General features: G+C 37.8%; 1 long non-coding RNA gene across 1 annotated transcript in view; it reads right to left on the reverse strand.

The window, feature by feature from the left end:
* The window catches only part of LOC130705949 (uncharacterized), a 69,022-nt gene extending 67,727 nt beyond the window's left edge, over window positions 1-1,295 (reverse strand). The window contains exon 1 of the long non-coding RNA XR_009006346.1: window positions 1,171-1,295. This is a non-coding gene — a long non-coding RNA (uncharacterized LOC130705949). The remainder of the gene's footprint in view (window positions 1-1,170) is intronic.
* Between the last annotated feature and the right edge of the window lie 4,705 nt (window positions 1,296-6,000).

Here is a 6,000-nt window from a genome sequence, read left to right on the forward strand (position 1 = left end):
CTATTCCTGAAAAATGTCAACAGAGGAAAACTTGGTAGTTGCAATTTTCAGTATAGAGGGAGTTTTTAAGGAGCTTATTTGTGCAAGATAGAAACAACGGAGGGAAAAGGATAAATCACTTTATATTTGGGAAGGCAGACAGGCCTTTAGTTACCCCCTCAAATTATGATATCCCAGTGGCCACTCAATTTGTCTATGACCTGAATTAGCATTCAAAAACATAGCGAATGCAAAATTCTATTGTGAAGCCTCAAATCACATTTCTGAGGCTTTTCACTTTATTTATTGCCACCACCCAGCTCATCTTGGAATACTCACTATTCTTGATAGAACTCATAGGAAAAAGAGCTTTATAACCAGTGCTGAATATATACACAAATATAACAAGCTTAGACATTTCATAAACTGATGATTTTTATTGGCTTTATAACTGTATCTATTTTTACCTAGTTGGGAGAAGGAACAAGTAAGAAACAATACTGTTTCTAGAAGTTTCTAGAGTCATTCTTAATGATAACCACACTTGCCCTATCATCATCTTTTGTCTCCTACTTACAGGTATTTTATTAATCTTTTAACTATGGCTGTTTCATTCCCAGCACAGCTTGGACCACTAAAGAAAATGCTTTTCTATTTCTTCAACTTCAATATTCAAAAAATATTAATATTTTTCTCTTTTTAATTTTTAACATAAACACCACATGTTTCACTCTTCTCTTGCTCCTCGCTGCCCTCACCACCTAGAAAGTAGCCTGTGAATGTTTTGGCACATATTTTGGATATAACTCTCCATAGTGGTAATTCATGGATGACCCTCAGTTACTTTGTGTTATGTTGTATTTCCCATAGGCAGGTGGTAGACAGTAAAAGTTCTTGCTCTTCCGTGTTAGGAAAAATTGATTACGATAAAAATGACTATAATCCTCTTTATTAGCCAGAGCTATCAGTCGGTATAAAGCAGCCAGTGTAAAGCAGCAAGATAGTAAACTGTTTTGTTGAAAGTTTTACTTTCGTTTTAGGTTCGAAGGATTTGTTAACAAAAAGACACCAGTTGTCACACAAATAAACAGTTTTAGCTCAATTTTAGTAGGAAATCATCAAAAAGAAAGACATATAAAAGAGAGAGAGGGAAGTAAAACATTTACATCATCAAATTGGGCCGACACCTACATCCAGACTCGAACAGTGCTGGGAAGTCCTGGAAACAGCAATCTGGAGTCCCAGTTGGGAAAGGTCCCAGGCAGTGTGTCCACTCCATCAGTGAGACTTCAGATTGTACTCTAGGAGAGTCCGCTTCTAATCCCAGGCTGCAAACTGATATCATCAGTTTGCGTGCAAATATGCAGCTCTGGTTTTCTTCAACAATGCTGTTTGTTTTACCTTGTGAGTCACAAGATTTTCCAGACCCTGGGTAACTGGCCAGGTTCTCAGGGCTCAAGAAATTCCAAGACCCACTCCCTTTCTTTATCTTAAGAGCCTCCAGACTTCCTGATGGCAGCTTATGAGCAAGCATGTAGTCCAGACAAGGTCACAAATTGGTCAGAGGCCTAGTATTGCATCTGAAGCCTGAAAAAGACTATTTCCATTTCAGTTTTCCTAAATAGACTCAGTGATTCAGATCCATCGTCCAATTAACATTCAACTATTTTATCATACTATGTAAAGAGCTTGCATGAGAAGGGGGAAAAAGTAGAAGTCAAAAATATACAGCTCAGGATAGTCTTGGCTATTCTGTGGTAACAAGCAACTCCCAAATCACAGTGACTTAACCTCCCAAAATATCATAAGAATTTAAATTATATGTCCAGTGTGAGTTGATATTGGTGCCCTTCTCATTATCGATACTCAGGGATGAGATTAAGAAGGGGCCATTTGACACATGCTTCCTCCATAACCATGGAAGATGGCAAGGAATGGTGGCTCTCAAAGTTTTTGCCCAGAAGTAATATGTCATTTTCACCCATGTGACATTGGCCAAAGCATGTCACACAGTCTATCTTCAAATGGGGTGGGGAAGTGCAAGCCTACTGTGTCCAGAAATACTTGAGGACCAGCACTGATGACTATCTGAGACTGTTACATGCACAGATATTGTGGGTTTGAGCTTTCCTACTTTATCACACACTAGTTTTATAACCTTGGTAAAACTTGACTTTCTCAATAGTAAAATAGATATAATATCACCTACCCTACTTACCTCATTGGGTTATTTTGAGGGCCAAATTCCCTAATGTGTGTAAAAGCACTCTGAATGTGTGAAGGATTCTCACCAGCAAAATTTTTAGTTCCTGATACATGACTTTATTTCCATCTGTGCTCTATTATGTTGGTTAAGCAATGGATGATTTGTTCTTAATATATCTGAATGTTCTTATATAATCCTAATATGAGATAATTAAAATATCAATAAGATTATTTATATATTATAAAAAGGCAGACATAAAATCTGAAAATGCAATTAGTTTTGTTCTCTATATCAGTGTAAGAATGTGGAATATTATTCTGTTTCTCAGAAAGCCAATTTCACCACTGCTACCTTTCCTGTGACTCTATATACCCCAAAAGATTTGTCCTGTAAATCAATAGTTTAGTATGGAGGGAGGCCTCCAGGAGCACAAAGTCCCCAGGATAATGATTGCATAACCGTGAAACTGCTTTCTAAAAAGAAGGGATTTGAAAGGCTATGTGGAGAAGGGAAAAGGAAAAGAAGAGAAATTGAATAAATGGCTGGCTGCCAGAGAGAAACTTTGGGGATGAGCAAGTGTATTTAGTCAGAAATTTTAAGTTTTTTTGTGGAGCTTATGATTTGAATCTTCTTTCATGTCTCTATACACATTTTACAGAATAGCTATAACACCCACTAAAGTTTTGTGGAAGTGAACCTTTGTTTTGTTAACTTTTTATTTTTCTTTTGAGAGGATGGTTTATTAAATGCTGAGTATGGGCTCAAGGTGGACACTGGTTGAGAACCCAGTCTTATTTTTGAGAAATCCACTAAAATGAGTGATACCAAGAATGATGAGAATGGGAAAAGCAGTCTTTCAGGCAAGACTCAAAACAAGCTAGCCAATTATTTGTGTCTTCCAAAATAGAATTTAGAAGTTTATACATTCTATAGTCCCTCTACTTATTTAACATTTGATTATATAAATAACATTTTTGACGACTCACCCCCATTAGGAAGTATACTTAGCCATTCAGTTTCCCAGGGCCAGAGCAGTGATCATTGTAAACAGGCCAGAGGACTGGTAACAAGTTCAAGATGGAAAGTGAATATACAACAGATCCTCTAAACTAGAGGCATTGGAGGAGAAAACAAGGAACAAGCATAGAAATGAAGCAAATTGGAACAGGTTAAATGGGAGGTAATCTAAGTTTATGCTGAAAACTGGACTCAGTGCATCTATACTGGCCAGCTTAGCCCTCTCCAAGTTGCTAGAACAGAACAGACACTAGATATATATTGGTCCTTTGGATTTCGCTCACCATTAACTTTTCAACAGGTTTTTAATTCACAAAGCATCTGGGTTTGTGCAATTGCTTACCTAATAGTGTGCATTACATGGTTGGTTGGTAACCAGGACAGAGATAAACTAGGGAATATAGAGTGTTCTTCAAAATATCTCAAGTGGTGGTGTAGAAAAATATGGTTTAGTGAAATGTTCAGTAAAATAGCAATTTCATGGCTTAAAGTCTCAGTCCTGTTACTTCTAAACTGTGTGACCCAAGCCAAGTCACTTCACCTCTGTGAGCAGCAGTTTTCCCATATGTAAACTGGATAGTAATAATAAACTCACTGCCTACATCACGTGGCTATTGGACAATGTACCAATTAATCATTTAAGTTCTTTTTTTTTTTAACATCTTTATTGGAGTATAATTTCTTTACAATAGTGTGTTAGTTTCTTCTTTATAACAAAGTGAATCAGCTATACATATACATATATCCTCATATCTTCTCCCTCTTGCGTCTCCCTCCCACCCTCCCTATCCCACCCCTCTGTGTGGTCAAAAAGCACCAAGTTAATCTCCCTGTGCTATGCGGCTGCTTCCCACTAGCTATCTATTTTACACTTGGTAGTATATAAAAGTCCATGCCACTCTCTCACTTTGTTCCAGCTTACCCTTCCCCCTCCCCATGTCCTCAAGTCCATTCTCTGTGTCTTTATTCCTGTCCTGCCCCTAGGTTCTTCAGAACCTTTTTTTTTTTTTTTTTTTAGATTCCATATATATGTGTTAGCATACGGTATTTGTTTTTCTCTTTCTGACTCACTTCACTCTGTATGACAGACTCTAGGTCCATCCACCTCACTATGCAAATACCATACTCTCCTATATTCATGTTTCTTCATGGGTGTTTCCTTTGCACAGGCTTCACCGCCAAACTGCTGCATATGCTAACCCCTAAAGGCTCTTCATGCCTAAACTCCAGTGGCCTTCTCTGGCCAATGCCTTCATCCTCAGTTTGGTAAGATGCTCTTCCTCTATCCATTATAGTGTAAATTATACTGTATCATCATTTCCTAATGTCATTTTCATGATGGCAAGTCAGTCTCAATTTATTAAAGAATGAGCTCTATTCTCTATTGTCTTTTTCAAAAGAACACTTGATGACTATCATTGCTTAAAAAGTCAACATGAAGACAAAGATAGACAAAGACAAAAATGGCTAATTATTACCATTTTGTCACTAGTTTATGCCTTCTTAGCATCAACCAAATGCTTACTAACTCAGTCAAGGTCAAGCTAGAACCCGCTCCCTTAGATCAAACATAAATGTAAGAAAAAGCAAGGACACATAAACTGTGGATCTGTACTTGATTATAAATTTGTCACCTAGACAATCAAAACTATGCTTATACTTAATACTTTAAAATATAATCATCAAAGTAAATACACACTCAACTCTCATAGAGATTTTCCTAATCCATAGAATATGCCTTTGGACACCCAAGGGCAACCCAAGGGACACCCAGTTGCAGAAAAATTGTCCTGGAGATTGGATGGAACAGAGTGTTACTGAGCTGAACTCAGGTCTGCTTGCCTGACACACAGCAAAATCAAACTACTGACACTGTTACCGAACTCAGGTTCAACTGCTCACCACTTGAAAGCCAATACTTGAGAGATGAGTGTTGGCTGGAAAGAAAAGTTTGCTTTATTCAGGAGGTTGGGAAACTGGGGAGAAGGCAGACTCATGTCTAAAAACCAATTCTGAAGATTCTGCTCAACCATGAAAGTTTTTAAAGGGAGAATCATTTGTGGAGGGGGTGAGAGTTCTTCTTCCACTGTGTGCAGATTTTCTTCTAATTGATTGGTGGTGAGGTAATACAATGATGTTTTGGAAATCTTAACTATTAACCTTCTGTTTCTAACCAGTCTGGAGTCTATATGCTTGTGGTCAGCATGTAGTCACCATCCTCTACTGGGTGAGGGGTCTTAGTTTCTGCAGAACTCAAAGATATGCATCAGATTGTTATCTATATTCCTTCAGAAGGAACTGGAAGTCCTGTGAGTCTATTGTTCTAATTATTAACTGCTTGTGTCTGCTCATTGGAACTCAGGGAAGGCCAGACAAGAAGCAGCGAACATGGAGGGGCTTGTACTAGAAGGCCCCACAGGTCTCATTCAGTTTCAATCCCCACCCCCACTTTTTTTTTTTTTTTTTTTTTTTTTTTTGATAGTCCTCAATCTTGAGGGGAACAGGGGTGAGACAAGAAAGTGAATAAAGTTTTGGATAGAGAGGTTAATCATAAACTTGGCAGAGAAACTCAGTTTTAGGGGGACTCGGTTTCCAGAGTACAAATGGTGAGAACAGAGAGCTAAATAACTCACCTGCAATATAATATTTTAACAGAATTCTGAACCAAAGTTATGAAGAGATAATGGTTGGCAGATAATTTGTAGAAAAACTCAAAATATACTGGACATAAAGAGATTTATTCTGGAATGCAAGTAGAAGCCAACCAGACAATCAAGACAGATATAATTAACACAAAC

The sequence above is a fragment of the Balaenoptera acutorostrata genome, chromosome 20, assembly GCF_949987535.1.
Source record: "Balaenoptera acutorostrata chromosome 20, mBalAcu1.1, whole genome shotgun sequence".
In the NCBI taxonomy this organism is placed as follows: Eukaryota; Metazoa; Chordata; class Mammalia; order Artiodactyla; family Balaenopteridae; genus Balaenoptera; species Balaenoptera acutorostrata.